This window comes from Sturnira hondurensis, unplaced genomic scaffold, assembly GCF_014824575.4.
Source record: "Sturnira hondurensis isolate 20B ecotype Veracruz unplaced genomic scaffold, ASM1482457v3 Scaffold0006693, whole genome shotgun sequence".
NCBI classification, from domain to species: Eukaryota; Metazoa; Chordata; class Mammalia; order Chiroptera; family Phyllostomidae; genus Sturnira; species Sturnira hondurensis.
In genome coordinates, this window is record NW_028079324.1 from 2035388 (window position 1) to 2057083 (window position 21696).

General features: G+C 39.8%; 1 pseudogene; it reads right to left on the reverse strand.

The window, feature by feature from the left end:
* Positions 1 to 8142: 8142 nt before the first annotated feature.
* LOC118989952 (cerebral cavernous malformations protein 2 homolog) lies at positions 8143 to 9127 on the reverse strand (annotated as a pseudogene).
* Positions 9128 to 21696: the final 12569 nt, after the last annotated feature.

Sequence of the window (21696 nt, forward strand, 5' to 3'; positions counted from 1 at the left end):
AGAGACACATTTTCCAAGGCTATGCCCTTCCCAGGCTTGCCCAAACCCCGTGACTGATGGAAGCAGTGTGCACTGATCCTGCCTCTCCAGACCCCCCACCCCGGGGTGACAGCAAAGGCCCAATAGCGCAAACAACTGGACTTCCCCTGCTTTGTTTTCTCCCTCACACGGGGTCTGATCCCTGGGCCCTCCCTTAATAAGTATTTGTCAAACTGAAATTCACATCCGAGTTAGCTTCTGGAAGAGCTAAGAAAATTGGGAGTAGCACAGTAAGGCAGGTGCAGAAACAATGCCATTACTGGCAATGACTATTAAAAAAGGTCAATTACAGTATCTGAATTCTTTAGTGGCTGACTTTGCCAAATATTAGGATATGGCCATAAAGGAAAACCTTGCCCATTCAGTCACATTGAAGTAGGAGGCTTGTCTAAGTTGGAAAGCTAACAATTGGTAACAAGACAGCAGAGAGCCAGCGTGATTACGGTCACAGGGTAGGCAAAGCTGTCTGTGCTACCCACGTCTCTTTCTCGCTCTGCACGGCCCAAGCTTCAGGAGACGAAGAATCCGGAGACTCAAATTTGCTGGCACGTTTCTTTCCCTACCAAGTTCTAACCCCTGGACTACTACTGGTCTTTTGGCCTATTCCCTAACTTCCCAATGTAGACAGACACATTAGAGACATTGGCAGATGGTAGAGGTGCAGGGAAAACCCATCTGGGCCTCCTGGCACCAGGCTCATGCCCCTGACATCCTTGGGGGGCGGGGGTGTTTAGAGAAGGCAACGGCTCCCACTGACGCTTGCAGAGCTGACATACAGTAAGTACACGGGCAGTGTGGAACTGGCCACTGAGCAGCTTGTACAACAGACTTCTCTTGCTGCCCTGTTGGGGAACTATCACACCAAAGTGATGATAAAACTGGGACTTTGGCCCTGGCTGGCATGGCTCAGTGGATTAAGTACCGGTCTGGGAACCGAAGGGTTGCTGGTTCGATTCCCAGTCAAGGCATGTGCCTGGGTTGTGAGCCAGGTCTCCCATAGGGGGTGCGTGAGACACAACCACACATTGATGTTTGCCTCTCTTTCTCCCTTCTTTTCTTGCTCTATAAAAATAAATACAATCTTTAAAAAGAATGTGACCTTGAATTCACCATCGAATGCAGAAGAATTGAACACCAGCTGTTGTGGCGAAGAGAATGCGTCTACTGCCCCTGCAGGGTTATATAATCAATATCTATCAATCCCCAATCTCATAAGGAGTGTAACACCTTACAGTATCCAGCTGTTAAATTCTGTTCAGAACTTGTCAGACCTCAACCATTTCTCCCAAAGCAAGCACAGGAGGAACCAAGATGTTGGAACCCATACCAGACTGCGAGGCCAACAGAGATGAAAAACACTGATGTGTCCCAGGCACCCAGATGAATACATGCATAATGTAACCATTAAACTCTGTGAAGTTACTATCCAAAAATACCTTTCAAATAACTTCAGCAAGGAAAAAATACCCTGTGAGCCAGAACAGACTTTCCCAACAAGACCTCCAAAGCCGAAGGCCACCAGTTCCCTAGAAGGTCTGCTCGCTTATGAATACAAGGCAGGGTGGGGCAAAAGTACGTTTACAGTTGTTTGTATAAAAATACGATAATTAATAACACAAGAAGAAACTGTGTTTCGAATACTGAGAACTGTAAACCTACATTTTCCCCATCCTATCTGTGTGTTGCAAATGGAACTGGCTTGCTTGTAGCATGGGGTGACAAGGAATCATGGCCTATGAGAGAAGCTGTAAGCCTCAGTGACAAGAGCATTCAGTATGAATCCAAATAAGACCACTGAGCTGTAATTCTCATTTAGCCCTCCCTGGAACTCTGCAGCAAAAATGCCACTCTCATCCTCAGTTTTGGAACGGATGCAAGTTCTACCCTGTTTTTCCTCTAAGGAATCCAGTTAAAGACAATTCTACCAGGGATCCTACTTTCAAAGCTTCCAATGACTCACTGAGAGCCTGTCAAGTCACCGTTGGAAATTCCCATAAGTGTAATCCTGAGGAAAACTGTCACGTCCCAAACACCTCTTTAGTCAACATATTCGGAATTTGGGTGGGTCCAGGTTTTCGAGTTTGAAGTGTGCATCTGTGGAAGGAGTTAGATGAAAATAACATGCTGAATATGGTGGCCATTAGGGGGCGCTCTTTCAAGATCATCCTCATTGTCTTCATTGCTTATTTCACTGGCAGGCACAGGAGAGATGCTGGGCATCAGATAATTCAGCATTTAAAGTTACTATCTACCACTGTATATCACAGCAACTGCAAGAGGCTATGTTCCTTTTCTCTGAATTTAAACTGGTATTGAAATGGACACATGGGTTCTCATAAACATTTTTTCCAGTCCACTTCATCAAATGGGAAGTTGTTTTGAAACATTCACTATACACAAAAGGGTAACTATTGAAATAGTGACATTAAGTATTAGTGACAGGTTAAATGTTAACATTTACCAAAGTAGAAGCCTAAGGTAAGGTAACAGTGTTTTCCTAATTGGCACTGACTGCTCTATCATTTAATTTTTTAAGAGTCTGGTGTTTGGTTACTTAATTCTTTATTCATATTTAAGTCTTAGGGAAGATCTTGGATTCTAACACATAACTTATGGACCGCTAACTGAAATGCAGACATTTTTAAGAGATATAAAGTATTACAGGAAAGAAAAACCTAAACCAAAATTATTTCGAAAGTTGGAATACTTCAATTAAGCTTCACAAACCAGGCAGCATGGCCCATATGGGGATTCACAGTGCAAAATGTACACGTTACATACTCAGTGGGACTTCACCTTTGCCATTTCTATGTTCTGCCACTTAAAAATGGTCACTTGAAAAAATATTTAAAATGGATGCTACTTTAACTATTGTAAGTTAATTTCTAGTCTTCTGTTTGAGGCTCCCTCAAAGGGATCCCTCAAAGGGATCACCTCAAAGGTGATCCTGTTTCTGTGCTTGTGCATAATATCAATTGCACTGTACTGGCTGATCCACTTAGACTTAGTTGTGACTGAAAGTTCAGCTTGTACGCAATTCACTGTTGGCAACCATGCCGACGCAGTCCTCTTGTTTATCTGGAAACCACCACCACAACAACGAATGTCAATTGTCTTTCATGTATGGGCCAGACATTGTACAGTAAGCTTTACGTCTCTCAGCTTGGGTTATCATTTTGTACTTTAAAAATGATTCCTGCCATTTTATAGAGAAAGAAAAGGTAACTTGTTCACAGTGATACAGGCAGGGGGTAGGATGACCAGAGTTTGAACCCATCTCTTTTGGACCTTTACTTTCAATATCAAGGTTTTGCCACTTGGCACACTGCCTCTTTTCATATCAGGAAATAATTTTAAATATGTATGTCTTGACTATTTTAAAATATATACCTAACTGTTCCGAGGTTACTATAGTTCCTATGCTCTTGGCTTGCCACAGGTGTGTTTGCTCAGAGTATACGAAGCCCCCTGCTCAGGTGAAATCTATGGTAGCCATCTCTTACTGCTCCTTCATCATCCCCTGGACCATTTCAACTTACCTGCAGAATCTTTCCTCTTTTGGCTCATGGCCAAAGAGGAAAGATTCTGCTGATGGGTATGTAAAATGGTGCAGCCACCATAAAAAAACAATACAGTGTGCTGGCTGGTGTAGCTCAGTGGACTGAGTCCCGGCCAGCCTGCGAACCAAGACGTTGCCAGTTTGATTCCCCAGTCAGTGCACATGCCTGGGTTGTAGGCTGGTTCCCAAGTAGGGGGTGTATGAGGGGCAACCACACATTGATGTTTCTCTTCCTCTCTCCCTCCCTTCCCTTCTCTAAAAATACATAAATAAAATCTTTTAAAAAACAACAGTATGGTGATTTCTCAAATATTAAACATAGAATTACCATATGATGCAGCGATTTCATTTCTACTTATATACGCTACAAATTAAAAGCAATTTTAAATTATATTTGAGTCACAATGTTGATTGTGCTCCACTTCAGTAGCATTTTGCCAGTCATTCGGAGCTTTGCTTCTCTTCATGCCCTGCTGATGGAACTCTGGCTCGCTGCCTGTTTTATCTCCTTATCCCACCTGCCCGCCCCCTCCCCCCCCAAAATATGTTGTTTCTAGTGCGAGCACAGGTGGAATAAGAGCAAAGCAAAGAAGCCCCATCTATGCGCATGCCTCCAAAAGTTTCAGCATCTTCTGTGTAGTGGTCTGCAAGTAATGCAAAGAATTGACTCTTCTGGCTCGAAAAAGAGGCATTGTCAAACTAGAAATGTCCATTATATTTTTATATTTTTAATTTACTATTTTAATGTACCCAGGTCCATTCTTAAGGCTATGTAATCTGAAGATCTATGTGGTTTAGGATTCTTCACTAATATAATGCTGAAGGCAGTGCTAATCAATAATACAAACACCTCTCTCAGACTGCCTTCCCGCATACCTATCAACCTATAAATCATTTTTTCCTCTCATTTTTTTCTATTAATACTTCACTGTTGGGGTAATGGTGACAGACAGAGTTGTGAGATGAGAGTAGCATCTGTGACAATAATTGGTTGTGTCATTGAAGGATTTACTACTACACGATACAGTTCTTTATCTCTAAAGTTGATTTAAAAGTTTCCCCAAAACAAATAAAACAAAAGAAATCACTGTATGAGGGGATGAAGTTTTTTATCCATCAAGCCTTTCAAAATAGGACTTGGAAACAGATATAGAGATGAGCTTGAGACTTTTCAGCAAATCATGTTGGAAAAACAATGTTCATGTGCAAAAGAATAAACTTGGGAACCTTACCATACATCATGCACAAAAAATACTTCCAAATGGGTCAAGGACACTAATGTAGGAGCTAAAACTCCAGAAACTCTTAGAAAGCATAGGAGAAAAGTTTCACGACACTGGATTCCACACTGAATTTGGGAAATGACCCCAAAAGCATAAGCAATAACTACAAAAGTAGCTAAGTTGGACTATATAGAAATTAAAAATTGTAGACACCAAAGGATACTATCAGCAGAGTGGAAGGTAACCCACACAATGAGAGAAAATATTTGCTAGTCAACCTACTGAATATGGGGTTAGTTTCCAGAATATATAAAGAACCCCAATGACTCAATAGCAACAAAAACAAACAAACCAACAACACTATTTGAAAATGTACAACAAGTTGGACCAGACGTTTCTCCGGTATACAAATAGCCAGTAACTACATGAAAGGATATTCAGCATCACTAATTATTAGGTGAAAATCAAAACCAGAATGGAATGCCACTTCGCATCCTTTAGGATGGTTATATATATATATTTGAAAGCTCACAAAAAGTAACAAGTGTTGACAAGGATGTGGAGAATTTAGGACCCTTGTACACTGCTGGTGGGAATGTAAAATGGTGCAGCCTCCATAAAAAAAAAAGCAAACAGTATGATGGTTTCTCACTTCTCATTTCTCAGCAATTTCACTTCTACTTATATACCCGAAAAATTAAAAGGAGAAACTTAAACACATCTTTGTATGCCCTTGTCCATAGCAGCATTATTCAAAACAGCCAAAAGGTGGAAGCAAATTAAATACCTATCAATGAATGAATATACCCAATGTGATATACACACAAAATAGAGTATTATGTAGCCTTAAAAGGAAGAAAATTTGGACACAACCTATGACTTGGATGAATCTCAAAGCATGGTGCTTAAGGAAATATGCCAGTTACAAAAATACAAACAGTAATATGATTCCACTTATACAAAGCACATAGAGAACTCAAATTCACGGAAACAGAAAGTCGAACGGTGGGTGCCAGGGTCTAGGTGGAGGAGGTACTAGAGCATTATAGCTTCATTCATATAGAGTTTCAGCTTGGGAAGACAAAAACATTCTGGAGATGGGATGGTGATGATGGTTACACCACAACGTTAATATATTTCATGTCACCAACACTACAATTAGAAACGTTTAAAATGGTTTTATATTACATTATTTTAGCATGATAAAAATAAGCATTAGCTAGAGATTTAAATGTTAAAAATATATTTTAAAATATTGGACCAATAAATCAGAGTGAAACATTAGAATATATAACACTGGTTGACATCAAAGCCAAGATTAACATAAGTCAACTCACTGACATTGGAAGTAAGTTATAATTTAACTACATTTATGTTTGTATTGAGATATGATTTTTTAGCCCTGGCTGGTGTAGCTCAGTGGATTGAGCACGGGCCTGCAAACCAGAGGATCATGGTTCGATTCCCGGTCAGGGCACATGCCTGGGTTGCAGGCCAGTTCCCAGCAGGGGATGCACGAGAGGCAACCATACATTGATATTTCTCTCCCTCTCTCCTTCCCTCACCCTCTAAAGATAAATAAATAAAATCTTTAAAAAAAGATAGGGTTTTTTAATGTGTCACTGACATGTAATAGCAAACATAATCTTTGTAAGAAATGAGTCCAAATTGTTCTTTTGAGTGGTAATGAGACGTTTGATGGGAATCAGTCTCACCTTTTGCTCTGTCACACAAGGGGAAGTCACAGAACTTAATTTCTGAAATCAGAATAATCAGTGTATGACTGAAGTAGGAAATCAGCACAAAGTGTAAGAGAAAAAAGGGGAAGAGATGGAAATAAGTAAGGAGAGCAAGAGAGAGGGGAAGAGGGAGAGGGAGAGAGAAAGAGGAGGGGAAGGAAGAAGAGGCAGACAAAGTGTCAAGTTCTTATATACATTTTTGTATCACAGGTTCATTTCTTTGACTTGTTACCAGAGAAAAAAATTATTTTATCTCCTGTTCTAGCTTCATCAATCTAAAATTGCAAGGATGTTCACAAATCAATTCCAATGATACCAATGTTTTTTGACACTTTAATTAAATCATATCACTGTAATTAAATTTTCCAAGTCATTAAATCACCTTTTAAAAAGTATATTACTTTTATTTCAGATATGAATTCAATGTAATGAATATTGCAAGCCCTGTTTCCTATTCTTTCCCTAAACCAGGGGTACCAAACTCATTTTCACCGGGGGCCACATCAGCCTCGAGGTTGCCTTCAAAGGGCTGAATGTGAGTCTAGGACTGTATAAATGCAACTACTCCTTAACTAGGGGCAAGGAGCTCGGCATTGCCACCCCATAGAAACAAGGTGACGGGCCGGATAAAACGAGGTGGAGGGCTGGATTCGGCCCTTGGGTCTTGTTTTTGCCACCTGGCCCCAAACTATTATATGTATACACTATACCAGGTCCTTTACATTCTCAAAGAGCAATAGAATTAGGACTCAAACACAATAAACAAATAAGTGGAGTTCAGTATGTCCTGAAAGTTGTCGATAAAGAATGATCGTGCTAACGGAATACATCACAGAAAATAGTTGAGACTAGAATTTGCATGGCTATTTAATGTCAAAGTATAGAATATAAATGTTATTTCCCGTGTCCTGCATTTTGACCAGCAAGGAAACTAATAATTTATTACTATAAATTTCAAATGTCAAAAGAGAAGGAGCAAGGCAGGGAAGCAGAGGTTAGAACAGCAGGGACTGTGTAACATTTTCTAGAAAAAATGATGGAAGATTTCAAAGGATAATCACAAAATGGAAAAGGTACTTTTAAAGGTGACATGAAGTCCAGAAACCATAAAAATGATCAATTCACATACACAAATAAATGACCATTTTACAAGACACAATTCACAACAAGCAAAGGCAAAATGACTAAGTGGAAAAATTATATGTTTAACTACGGTAATTTGTGTCAAACGGATAATTGTCCCCCATAACAAGTATGCACTTACTCTTTTATTTTTCACACTGCAGTAAACTCTTTAAACAGATTTTTAAAATATATTTTATTTTACTTTTTAAAGATTTTATTTATTTTTAGAGGAAGGGGAAGGGAAGGGAAGGAGAAAGAAGGAAACATCAATGTATGTTTGCCTCTCATGTGTCCCCTACTGGGGGCCTGGCCCGAAACCCAGGCATGTGCCCTGACTGGGAGTCGAACCGGTAGCCCTTTGGTTTGTAGGCCAGCACACACCAGCCAGGGTCATATATTATAACCCTTTTAATTTGACAGGAGTTCAAATTAAAGGAGTACTCACAAGGAGTAGTCCTTATGATTCATGCAGCAGTGCCATGAACTAGTGTATCTCCTGCGAGGGCAGCTTGGGTTGCAGTGTGACATGCAGTCCTGCAGCAGCTCTGTACCCATGGTGCTCAGCTCACTATCATGGAATGTCTTGTCATGGGCATGGAGGACAAAGGTGAGATGTCACCTGTATGCACACAGTCAGAGATGAAGAAGGTTCTGACGTCCATCTTCCATGGCTTCTTCATGTCCACCTTTGTGGCAGAGTCATTACCACTGTGGAGGGACAGCATGGTGGGTGGGTGCTGAGGCCCCCTCCAATGTGGTTCTGTCCAGAAAGTTAATGGTGGACACTAAGTACACGATGGGGAAGACCGGCCTGCGTAGGGAGTACAGCTTCTCCGAGGTCACTTTGCTCTCATTGGCCAGGATCACCATGCAGCAGGCCTCCCCAGGCCCCAGTGCACTCTCCACCATGGAGCCTGTGGGAAGGCCTCTAGAAATTTCCACATACAGACTCTGGTTGGGGGAGGTACCAGGGTCTTGTACCATCTTCAGGACCACCGGGTACGAGGTGGCCCCCTGTGTGTAAAACGTGATGCGATGGCAGGGATAGGATGGCATCCGCCCCGTCGCTCCAGGCCAGCCAGACTTTGTAGGCAGACAGGCTAATGACCTCCACTGCGCTCCTGGGTCAGGTATCTGGGGAGTTGATGGGCTCTCTTTGCATTATTTATGAAGTGCAGGATCTCTGTCCTACCAGATGGGTTTAAGCATCCTCATACGGGTGATAACTGACCTAAATACTTCACCTCCTTCTCAAGGTCACTGCTCAGCAGTCTGTCAGACTCCACTCACTCAGGCAGGGACGTCACGGCAATGTGCCAAGGGCAAAGCTCTGTCACCTTCTCATGTACCTGCTTATCTCTGCTCTTTTCAGCTTTGGGGAAAACTTGCTTAAATGTCCACCCGTCTCCAGGTTTCTTGCCCTTCTTGCCCTCCTCATCCATGTCTCTGTAACAGTCTCTTCTTCTCTGGGAACCCTCTGACCTCTATATGCTCCCCCCTGCCCTGTGACCTCTGCAGCCATGGTCTTGCACTGCTCACCTGCCACTCTGCACTGTCTCTACCCACAGCTGCCAGGGCTTATTCCTGTAACATTAGTTTCACTGTACACAGGGCTGCCGACATAAAGGCTATATTTCCCAGACCCCTGAGCTTCCGGATAGGGTCTTTTAAATTTAATTTTTTTAATTCATTTTAGAGAGAGAGAGGAAAGAAGATGGAGGGTGTAGGGAGAGAGAGAGAGAGAGAGACATAGGTTTGTTGTTCCATTATTTATGCATTCACTGGTTGCTTCTTATAAGTACCTAGACTGGGAATTGAACTGGGGACCTTATACTTTGTGGGCTGATGCCCAATCAACTGAGCTACACCAGTCAGGGCAAAATTATATATAGTTTTCAGGAGTACAATTCTATAATATATCATTTGTATATGACATTATGTCTTTGCTACCCCAAGTCAAGTCTCCTTCCATCACCATTTGTGCCCCCACACCCTGCTGTTATGAAAACAATGGGGGTAGACTCTTTTGGACCTCTCCATTCATCTTGGTGTCTAGACAAAGTTACAATCACAGGAGTCACTGTGGGCCCATAATTACAAGCCATAAGGGGATACATGGACTCAGTACCTAGTAGAATCACTAGAGAAAAAAATATTTCTACCACATTTAATCCACTCTATTTTGGGGTTTTTTGATACAGTAATGTAAAATATCCCCTAATACCACATTAGTTCACAACATGATAATTCCCAGTTATATAAACATCTACAATAAAACGCACACACACACACACAAGATTAACTATGCAATGGAAAAATAGCAAAGGAAACAGTTCCTAGGAAAAGAAATAAAAATCGATGTAAAACATAGAAAGAGTTGCTAAGTCTCTCATATAAGTAAAAATAAAAGCAGAGATTCTTTTGAAAGGACATTTTCAACTATCAGACTGAAAATATCTGAAAGGTGTGGTGAGGTGCTATGTCCATGACCCAAGGGGAAAATGCATTTTGATGTATTATTGACTAGAGTACAAAAGTATCACATTAACACAGACACACATAGTCTTTGACCTAGCAAATTCACACCTAAAAATTCATTATATAGATATACGTGCATAAATGTGAAAAGGCATAACTAAAAGATAATTTATCAGCATTGCTCATATTTATAAAAATATCCGAAGTGACCTGCCCTGCCCGGTGGAGCTCAATGGATTGAGGGAAGGCTGCAAATGAAAGGGTTGCCAGTTCGATTCCCAGTCAGGGCACATGCCTGGGTTGTGGGCTAGGTCCCCACTGGGGGCCACATGAGAGACAACCACACATTGATGTTTTTCTCCCTCTCTTTCTCCCTCCTTTCTCCTACCTCTAAAAATAATAAAATATTTTTTTAAAGTGACCTAAATATTCATTGGTAAGAGATTGGTTAAATACATTATGGTATGTCTAGATAATGAAACGTTATACTGCCGTAAGAAATACTGAAAGAATTCCTAATGCACTGGTAGGGAAATATCCCCATGAGAAATGTTGGTCTTTTATTTTTGGTTTACTTTTTTTAGTTAGCAAAAGAAATGGGCTTCTTGCCCTTCTTGCCCTCCTCCTCCATGTCACTGTGAGGGGCGTGGTCCCCATGGCTCAGCCCTCTCTGGGAACCTCGTGACCACGTGCTCCCCCTTGTCCTGCACCATCTATAGCCACATTCCTGTGCTGCTTACCCACCACCCTGCACCATTTTAATGTAAACTATTGGGGTGACATTGATGAATAAAATTATATGGCTTTCAGAATACATCATCTGTATGTTGAATTGTGTGTTCATCATCCAAGTCTCCTCCTGTCACCATTTGTCCCTGTGTACCCTCTTCTACCTCCCACCAACCCACTTTCCCTCTGGTAATCACCCTATGGTCGTCTGTGTCTGAGTTCTTTTCCTTAATCCTTTAATCTTTTTTATCCAGCTCCCCAAACACCCTCCCCAGTGACAGCTGCCAGTCTGTTTTTTGCATCCATGAAACTGTTTGTACTTTGTTTGTTTATTCAATTCCACATGGTAGTGAGATCATATAATATTTGTCTTTCTCTGACTGGTTTATTTCACTTACCAAAACACTCTCCAGGTCCGTCCGTGCTGTCACAAAACATGAGACTTCCTTCTTTTTATGGCTGAGTAGTATTCCATTGGGTAAATACATCAACACATTTTTATCTGCTCATCTACTGAAGGGCACTTGGTTCTTCTTTGAATGTTTGGTAAAATTCACCTGTGAAACCATCAGGTCCAGGAATTCTGTTTGTTGGTAATCTGTCCACTCGGATTTTCTGATTCTTCCTGATTCAGTAAAATATTGTATGGCTCTAGGAACTTATTTTTTCATACAGATTGTCTAATTTGTCAGTATATAGTTGTTTTTGTAATATTTTCTTACAATCCTTTGTATTTCTGTGGTGTCAGTTGTTACTTCTCCTCTTTCATTTTTGGTCTGATTCATCAGGGTCCTCTTTTTTTTCTTGATGAGTTTTTTAATCTTTCAAGGAACCAGCTCTTGGTTTCATTGATCTTTTGTGTATTTGTTTTAGATCCTATTTGTTTATTTCTGCTCTGATCTTTATTATGTCCTCTCTTCTACTTACTTTGGCCTTTGTTTTTTGTTCTTTTTCAGGTTCCTTTAAGTATAAAGTTAGATTAGTTAAGATTTTCCTTGTTTTTTGAGGTAGGCCTATAATGCTGTGAATTTCCCTCACAGGAGTTCTTTCACTGCGTCCCATAAGTTTCGGGTTGTTTTGTTCTAATTTTTATTTGTTTTGAAGTTATATTTTGATTTCTTCCTTGATCTCATTGTCAATCCATTCATTGTTTAGTAACATGTTATTTAGCTTCCATATCTTTGTGTGTTTTTCCAGGTTTTTTTCCCCTGTGATTGATTTCTACTTGCATACCATGATGTTCAGAGAAGAGGCTTCATTTCAAAATTCTTAAATTTGGGGGACAAAATTCTTAAATTTTGAAATGATTTCAAAATTCTCAAATTTATTGAGCCTTGTTTTGCATCCTAACTTGTGATTTATCCTAGGAAATGTTCCACATGCACTTAAAAAGAAGGTATATCCTACTGCTTTGGGATGAAATGCTCTGAAGATATCAATCAAATCCACCTGATCTAGTGTGCCATTTAATATCACTGTATCTTTGCTGATTTTCCATCTGGATGAACTACCCATTGGTATCAATGGGATGTTAAAATCTCTCCCTATGACTGTCAATCTGCCCCTTTATGTCCATCAGGATGTGCTTTACATATTTAGGTGCTTCTACATTGAGTACATAGATCTTTATGATGGTTATATTCTCTTTTAGGATTGATCCCTTTATTATTATGTAGCATCTTTCTTTGTCTTTTACAATAGCTTTTGTTTTAAAGTCTATTTTAACTGATATAAGTTTTGCTACATAGCCTTGGTTTTTTTCATTTCCAATTGCATAAAATCTTTCTCCACCCTCTTACTTTTAGTCTGTGTGTATCTTTCATTCTGAGGTAGGTCTCAGTAGAGAGCATATTTACGAGTATATATGGGTCTTGTTTTCTTATTCGATCAGCTAATCTATGTCTTTTCACTGGAGCACTATGCCATTTCCATTTAAAGTGATTTTTAGCCCTGGCTGGTGTAGCTCAGCGGATTGAGCACGGGCCTGAGAACCAAAGGGTCGTTGGTTCAATTCCCACTCAGGGCACATACCTGGGTTGCAAGCCAAGTTCCCAATTAGGGTTGTGTGAGGGGAATCCACACATTGATGTTTCTCTCCCTCTCTTTCTCCTCACCTTCCCTCTCTCTAAAAATAAATAAAATCTTAAAAAAATAAAGTGATTTTTAATAAGTATGTATTTACTGCCGTTTTATTCTTTAAAATCATGTTCTTCTTCTTTCTTCTCCTCTCCTCCTCCTCCATCTTCTTCTTCAACAAGGTACTTAATACTGGTTTGGTGGCAACAAATCCCTTTAGCTTTTTCTTGTCTGGGAAGCTCTTTATTTGTCCTCCAATTTTAAATGATAGCCTTGTTGGGTAAAGTAGTCTTGGTTGTATCTCCTGGCTTTGCATCACTTTGAATGTTTCATGCCGATCTCTTCTGGACTGAAATGTTTCTGTTGAGAAATCAGCTGACAGTCTTACAGGATCTCTCTTGTAGGTAACTAAATGTCTTTTCTTGTTGATTTTAAGATTCTGCCTTTGTCTTTAACCTGTGCCATTTTAAGTATGATGTATCTTCATGTAGGCCTCTTTGTTTCCTGTTTGTGACTCTGGGTTTCCTGGACTCTTAAGTCATTTTCCTTTGCCTGATTAGGTGAGTTTTTAGCCATCATTTCTTCACATAGGTTCTTCATCCCTTGCTCTCTCTCTCTTCCCCTTCTGGTACCCCTATGATGAGGATGTTGTGCACTCCATGTTGTGCCAAAGGTCTCATAAACTATTCTTATTTTAAAAACATTCTTCTTTTGCTTCTGATTATTTTTCTGCTACCTTTTCTTCCAGATTTCTGATTCAACCTTCTGCTGCATATATCTATCACTTGTTCCTTCTATTGCATGGTTCATTTCAGATTTTGTATTGTTCATGTCTTATTCTTTTTATGGCTTCTATGTCCTTTCTCATGCTGCTGAAGTTCTCACTGTGTTCCATGAGTATCCTTATAAGCATGTTTTGAACTCTGTATCTGCCAAACTGCTTGCCTTCATTTCATTTAGTTCATTTTATGGATATTACTCCTGTGGGTTTTTTTGTTTGGCTCATGTTTCTTTGTCTTCCTTTTTAGACTGCCCCTTTGTGTTTGTTTCTATATATTAAGTAGCTCATCTATGTATCTCCGTCTCTGAAGGTTGGCTTTATGTAGTAGGTATCCTGTGGGACGCAGTGGTACAATCTCCTTGATCACCTGGGCTGGGTACTCCAAGAATGTCCCTTCTGTGAGTAATAGGAGCCCTCTTATTGTAATTGAGTTTTAATTACAGTAGGTCCATTTATGTGTGGGATAGATCCTCATACTGGCTGACTGTGAGGATTGACCCACTACAGTGTACAAGCTGCTCTGCCAGCACTGACCACATGAATGAATTGCACCTCAACAGGGTCTGGTGCCTGCTGAGATCTCCATTTGGATGTGTACTTGTGAAGCTCATTGGATTCTGCTCTTAAGTTGCCTGAATCTGGTCACTAGGCATGTCTGTTCTTGGGCCTCTTGGGAGGAACTATGGTCCAGGTATATGTCAGAGCTGCCTGTTACTGGCCCTAGATAACCAGTTTGGAGTGACAAAGTGATCCACCATTTGTGGCTGCCTCTGCTGGGCCATGGTGTGTGTGGAAAGGATCAAGTGTACACCAAGGATAGCATCGCCCAGCACCAAGCGTGGGGACTAGTCAGCAAAGGGCCCAAAACACCCTGAGAGCTGGCTCCACCTGCCTCTGATTACCAGCTGCCTATTAGACTCAGTAACTAAAAGAGCCTCTGATGGTACTTGAAATGCATGAGGTAGGTTCTCAGTGAGTCACCAGGTAGAGGCACGTAGTTTTCACCTGATTGATACAGGTTCAGAAACAGTGGCATTCCTGGGTCCGAGTCCACAGAACAAAAGTCCTAAGGTATATAACAAATCTCACTTCCCCTGCCAGGTACATGCAGACTTTTTTGGTGGGGTGAGGTTTCATAGAGCCATTAAGCCTGAGACCAGCAAAGCTTATCAGGTCTAAACAAAGCAAGCTTTGGCCTTCTGAAAGGATGGCTCTGCACATACCAATTGGAACGTGAGAGAATTACGGCCCATGTCCTAGAGTCACACAACTCAGTCTGTCCCAGATTCATTCAGGGATCAAGCTCAATCCGGTGGGGTCCCTGTTGATCACAAGGGTGAGGCCGCCAGAAGCCTGCACAGTGGGGCTAGCAGATCTCCTGCGAGAGGGAAGCACCAGTCAGGTTCACAGGAAAGTGGGAGAAATGACACCTATCCCAAAGCTATACAACTCAGTCACTGACACCCCCTTAGTCTGCCCAGACATCTATACCTTGGCCCAGGCAGCTAACAGGGCCCGAGCTCCATGAAGGGCAACAGGGAGTCCACAGGGTGGGAGTTCTTGCATTCCCTCAGACTGATGTCATAAAAGAGGATAGCTGCGCCCAGGAAAGATGGCATTTTGGGTTTGCAAGAGGGAGTCAGCACAGGGATTCTGGCAGGCTGTCCCTTCAGCTGTCTCCCAAGAGCCACAAGCACTGGTCTATCCTCACACGACCCTAATCCACTTTGCCTACCCTCTGCTAGAGCCCAGAGTGAGTGGCTTCAAATGAGATTTTGTGTGCTGGCCCTTTAAGGACACACCTGTGTAGCTAGCCGTCTCTCCATGGTGGACAGAATTCCCAATGCTTTTCATAGGCAGATGTTATGTAAGCATTTCTTCTCAGCTCTGGTGTTCTGGGCTTGGGACCTTGCATGGGTTGAGATACATCACTCCTCAGGGGAACTTCTGCAGGTAATATATCCCTTCAGAATCTCAGCAGACAACCCTTTTTGTGTCTATGTCCTTTCTATGAACCTCCATGTGCTTTTTTTTCCTGTAAATCTGTGTTTGTAAGACTTCTGTTCAGCTACACTTCCATTGTTTTTTCAGGCTGATTGTTCTGTATTTTAGTTTGTAATTCGACTTTCATCTTGGTAGATGGTAAGCATACATTCCACCTACTCCACTGCCATTTTGGATGTCCTTTTAAGATATATTTTTAATAAAAGAATGGACAAGAAAAACTATAGAAATGATCCGACACATGCCTGGGTTCCAGGCCAGGTCCCCAGTAGGGGACACATGAGAGGCAACCACACATTGATGTTTCTCTCCCACTCTTTCTTCTTCCCATCCACTCTCTCTAAAAATAAATAAAAAATAAAACATTAAAAAAAAGAAGACGTGTTACATATAATACTATGGAGTAAATCAGCCATAAAAGAAAATGAAATACTGCCATTTGTGACAACATGGATGGATCTTGAGAATACTGTGCTAAGTGAAGTTAAGTCAGTCAGAAAAAAAAGAACCATATGATTTCTCTTATATATGGGATATAAAACTAAAAACAACAAATGAACAAACAAAAACTCACACAGACACACTAAATCATGTGGTGGAAAGACAGGGGTAGGTAGTAAAGGGGGTCAAATATATGGCGACAGATGATGATCTGAATTTGGGTGGTGAGCACACAATGCAATGTACAGACCATGTATCATAGAATTGTACACTTGAGCCCTGGCTGGTGTAGCTCAGTGGATTGAGCGCGGGCCTGCGAACTAGACGATCGTGGTTCGATTCCCAGTCAGGGCACATGCCTGTTCCTGGCAGGGGCCAGTTCCCAGCAGGGGTTGCACGAGAAGCAACCATACATTGATGTTTCTCTTCCTCTCTCCTCCCCTTCCCCTCTAAAAGATAAATAAATAAAATATTTTTTAAAAAAAGAATTGTATACTTGAAACCTATATAATCTTATTAACCAATATCACCCCATTAAATTTTAGAAAACCTTAAAACAACAGGACCATGTATACAACAATAAAGTTTAGCATCCATGTAAAATTAGGGATGTACAAGGCGGGGCAAAATCGTTTTACAGTTGTATGTACATGACATAGAGTTTATCCCTGTATTATTACTTATTAAGCAATTAATGTATTTCACATAAAAGAGCAACTCCAGTTAGATTTTATTACATAGTTAGACCACTTTTATGTTTGTGAAAGGACAGGGAAGAAACTGCTAACCTTGTTTACCTCTGGGGAAGGAAACTAGGTGATTGGCTGATAGGAGTGGAAGGGGCCATAGCACCCCTTTATAACTTTTAAACTTTAAATCATGTCACTATATTATTTATTCAAAACTAAAAACTAAAAACCACGGAATTAATATAATTATATTTAAATATTTTCTACCATCAGAAAGGTTCATTGTTTTTATCATAAGGTAATTACTAGTATAACATGCAACAAAAGAAAAAATGAGAATACATGATATTCTTAATACATTGCTTTAAAAAGATTAAAATGAAAAAAATATACTTTATAAATTTCTAGACACAAATGACTTTTCCATTGAGAAGGACAGTAAATACATGAAAATATATGTCACCTATTAGTCCTTTGAGCTTGCTCATGCTTATGTTACAATGTTGAAATGTAGCCTTATTTTCCCAGGATTTAGAATTAAAATAGTGTCTACTTGTACTAATCTTTAGTGTAAATAAATATTATGTGTTAAAGGTTAGATTTAGCCTATCATATTTATAAATAACCAACAGCGTCATGAAAAATACTTAAGATTTGAAATATTCATGTAAAAAATGACATAACTTTGTCTTGAGGCCAACTAGCAAGTTCTCCAAATTATATATATGGATTTCTATATGTTTAATGCCTGGAATATATATAACACTAACAGAATTATTATAATTCTTCATGAGGAGCAGGGTAGGAATGAATACATACTCCCAATAGAATAAGGCAGAATTATCATCTTGGAATTATATAATACTATTAACCAATGTTATCCCAGTAAATAATTTTAAAAAGATCTTTCTCGCCCTGGCTGGTGTAGCTCAGTGGATTGAGCGCGGGCCTGCGACTCAGACGATCGCGGTTCGATTCTCAGTCAGGGCACATGCCTGGGTTGCAGGCCAGTTCCCTGCAGGCCAACTCCCAGCAGGGAACCCTCGAAAGGCAACCATACATTGATGTTTCTCTCCCTCTCTCCTTCCCTTCCCCTCTAAAGATAAATAAATAAAATTTTTAAAAAGAAAAAAAAAAGATCTTTCTCCATTTAAATGTTATTACAGGCCAAGGTCAATAAAGAAAACTGTCACAAGCAATGCGAATTCTCTAAGAGTATTTCCTAGAAATCTATGTTATAACAATTGTGGTGATTGTGGTTTGAGAACTACAGGTTTTAAGTAGGAAATAATGGGAATCAAGTTAAATATCATCATCTCAGTATTCCTTTTTGGCCTCCTCCAAAAAAAAATACCCCATTAATACCTATTATAAAATCATTGCCAATGTTTTAAATATGAAGATCATATTAAGATTTTAAAGTACTTTTGCATTCTATTTTTTATTTTATGCTAAATTCTCTTTCTCACATCACTCTAGTAGGAAGTATTAACAAAGACACACTGGAAACTCCTGAAAAATATTCAGCAAGCCTCTATGCATTTATATAGAGATTCTGATATTACTACTCCATCATTTTTATCAGTAAGACGCACTCCACATCAGTTATTCTTTCTTGCACATTTCTTCAAACTCTTGTGGAGAGTAATGACCATGGAGGTGGCAATGAGGCATCAAAGGCACTGAGGTTTTCAAAAGCACGTCGGTGTTTGAAACCCACACAGTTCCATCCCACCTGTCTGCTCAATAATAATAACAATTTGACTATACCATTTCTTCTATTAGGAAAATATAATTTACTTTTAACATGCTTTTCACACAAAAAAGCATTAACAGTTTTCTTAAAAGTTTAAATCAGGAAGAATAATAAATACCAACACATTGTACTATGATGTTTAAAATGAACATGGGCATTTTTCAAAAATGATATTTATCAGGTGGCCCTTTTTGATATTAAAGTAATACTGAAGTGGTTTCTTATTTCTATGCCTGTATTTTCATATATATATATATATATATATATATGAAAGTATATATATATATGAAATTATATATATATATATAATTTATTCATTTTTTAGAGAGAGGGGAAGGGAAGGAGAAAGAGTGGGAGAGAAACATCAGTGTGTGGTTGCCTCTCATGCGCCCCCTACTGGGGACCTGGCCCAGAACCCGGGCATGTGCCCTGACTGGGAATCAAACCAATGACCCTTTGTTTCACAGGCCTGTGCTCAATCCACTGAGCTACACCAGCCAGGGCTCTATGCCTGTATTTTCTGTTTTGTCCATCTGTCTTTCTCCTTTATTCTTCCTCAGTCTGCTTTCATTTTACACAGAATGTTGTTCTTCTGATTGACAGTCCTGACCACATGGCCAACCTACTCCTAAATTCTTCAAAGCCATTTTCAACGGTTTACTTAACCACAGATTTGGTCATATTACTCTTGGATGTTTAGTGAGTTCCCAGTTATTTACTGAGTAAAGGTAACAATCACACTTTCAGATCTGCAAGGGAATGAAAAGATTTTCCTACATCAGTCTGCCTCATCGTATAGAAAACCTAGCCACGGCTACTTTACAAAATTCCTTAGTGCAACTCAACAACTCAGTGTCAGCAGCCCGTGTCCCAGCACTTAGTCTCATACACTCACGATTCAATCTCATCTCAAATTTCAGTTCAAGACTTTGAAATTGCAGACTTTAACCTAAAGCATATCCTCCCACATCTCTCTTCATGAACCTTACGCATGGTTTGATGGAATTATTTATTATTCCCTATACATACTCCATGCTTACCTGGCTAGCACTCATTTTTTTTCTGCTTAGAAATACCTTGTTTAGTTCCTTTTGTTTAAAAAACAATCCTCTCTAATTTTAAAGGCCCAGCTCACATATTGCCTTCTCCATTAAAGTATTCAAGATCCCCCCCAATGGTAAGTGGTCATTTTACTCAAACTTCTCATTACTCTCAACCAAATGATGCGATCCTTTCTGGTGACTATACGATGCACTTCCCCCCCACCCAAATTTGGGAGGACTAATCATCATTAATGCTGCTGTTGAGTTCTGTTTACTTTTACATTGGTGAGATATTATGTTGTTGACATTATTAAATATTTTACCACACTTTTTAGCTTCAGAATTTTTTTCCTATTTTCCTCTTCTAAAACCTGGGTGAGTCTTACGGTCCAAAAAATATGGTATATACCAGTTGCCTATGTGAGTATTGCGCTGAAGGGATTTTCTGAGTCGGGTTCAAATCATATTCAACTCTGAGCCTAACAGAATGAGTTAAACACAGTATTATATGTTAAATGAGGATATAAGCTAATAAATCAAAGTGACCAGTCTAATTTTAAGGAGAACTGATACAGTGTAGCTGTATTGCCCCAACGTAAGAGGTACTTACATACCTGTCTGAACCACTAGACAGCCTCCGTGTCCAATGGTCCTCTGGAATACCGGAAAAGCTATTCTGAAAAAGTATTCTATCCAAAAGCTCTTGTTACTAAGCATTATTAAATACTCTCAAATGAGCACTCTGTCCAAGTATTATTTTTTTAAGAAGTTCAAGGCCTGAGGCTAACTCTAACGAACTTTAGAGTGTATTTAACTCTAGCCTTACAGAGCCATGGATGGATTAGTTAGCCTTCAGAATGACTACTCTCTATTTAAGTATAGTTGGTTTACAATATTATATTAGTTACAGTAGTTTTAGGTGTATAATATAGTGATACAACATGTTTTGCTGTGTGGAGGAGGGAGGGCAAGTGGACACCAGTGCAAAACACAAGGTTACTGGAGCCAAGACTACGAGGAGGGACCCAAAAACCCTGGAATTATCTTCTGGAGGGTGGGCCCCTTGTAGTACAGGCTTCCCCTGCTAGGTGAGTGTTCTATGATCCCACCTGTATCAGTGTACCAGCTGGTGTTGTGATGAGAGGCTGCATTCGGCTTCAGGGAATTTTGTTAGGACTCTTTCAATGTGTTTGCCCATTTCATAATGGGTGAGCACATCTGCCTACATCGTGCTGAGTGTTCAACAGTTTTTAACTAAAAAATGGAATGACCCCGTGCCCTATCCCCCCTACTCACCCAATCTTGCCCCAAGCTAAGATTTTTTGGATTCCCAAGATGAAAAAAGTCCTCAAAAGAAAACATTTTGCCAATGTGAAAGAGATGAAACAAAAAATGGTGAAAGCACTAAAAGGCACCAAAATCAATGAGTTCAAAAACTCTTGTGAGCAGCAGAAAAAAACGTGTCAATGAGTGTATTGCATTAAACAGAGGGTACTTTGAAGATGACTGAATTTTAAACATGTAAGAATCAACACATTTTTTTGTAAATAAATTTCAGGGCTTTGGGGCACTCTCCCCTCATAGTTCTCTATCCTAACAACTAAATTGGCTAAAGAATCCACATGTTTGTTGTGATACAAAGACTCAAATTCAAATGCTACCCTGATGCCTAAACAAATACAAATACACTGAAGGAATATAGTTCAATAAAGAACAAATTCGATTTCAACAAAACGTAGGCTAAATTCATTAATTCAAAGGGCCAAGCCCTAGTTAACATGAGGGTACAGAAAGAGAGGAAGTGGAAAAATTTCTTGCAAAGTGTACCATCTACTGTAAGATTTATCTCCCACATAAATATCTTATACTCATAATATTTGTAGAGTTCTGTTTTTAGGACCAAACTCAGATGTTTATAATAAAAAAGTCACCAGCTGAATCAAGACAGGGCTGTTCAAAAGTATTCTTTTCTATATTACATTTCTTTTTATATTGCTTCTTATATCATTTTTCC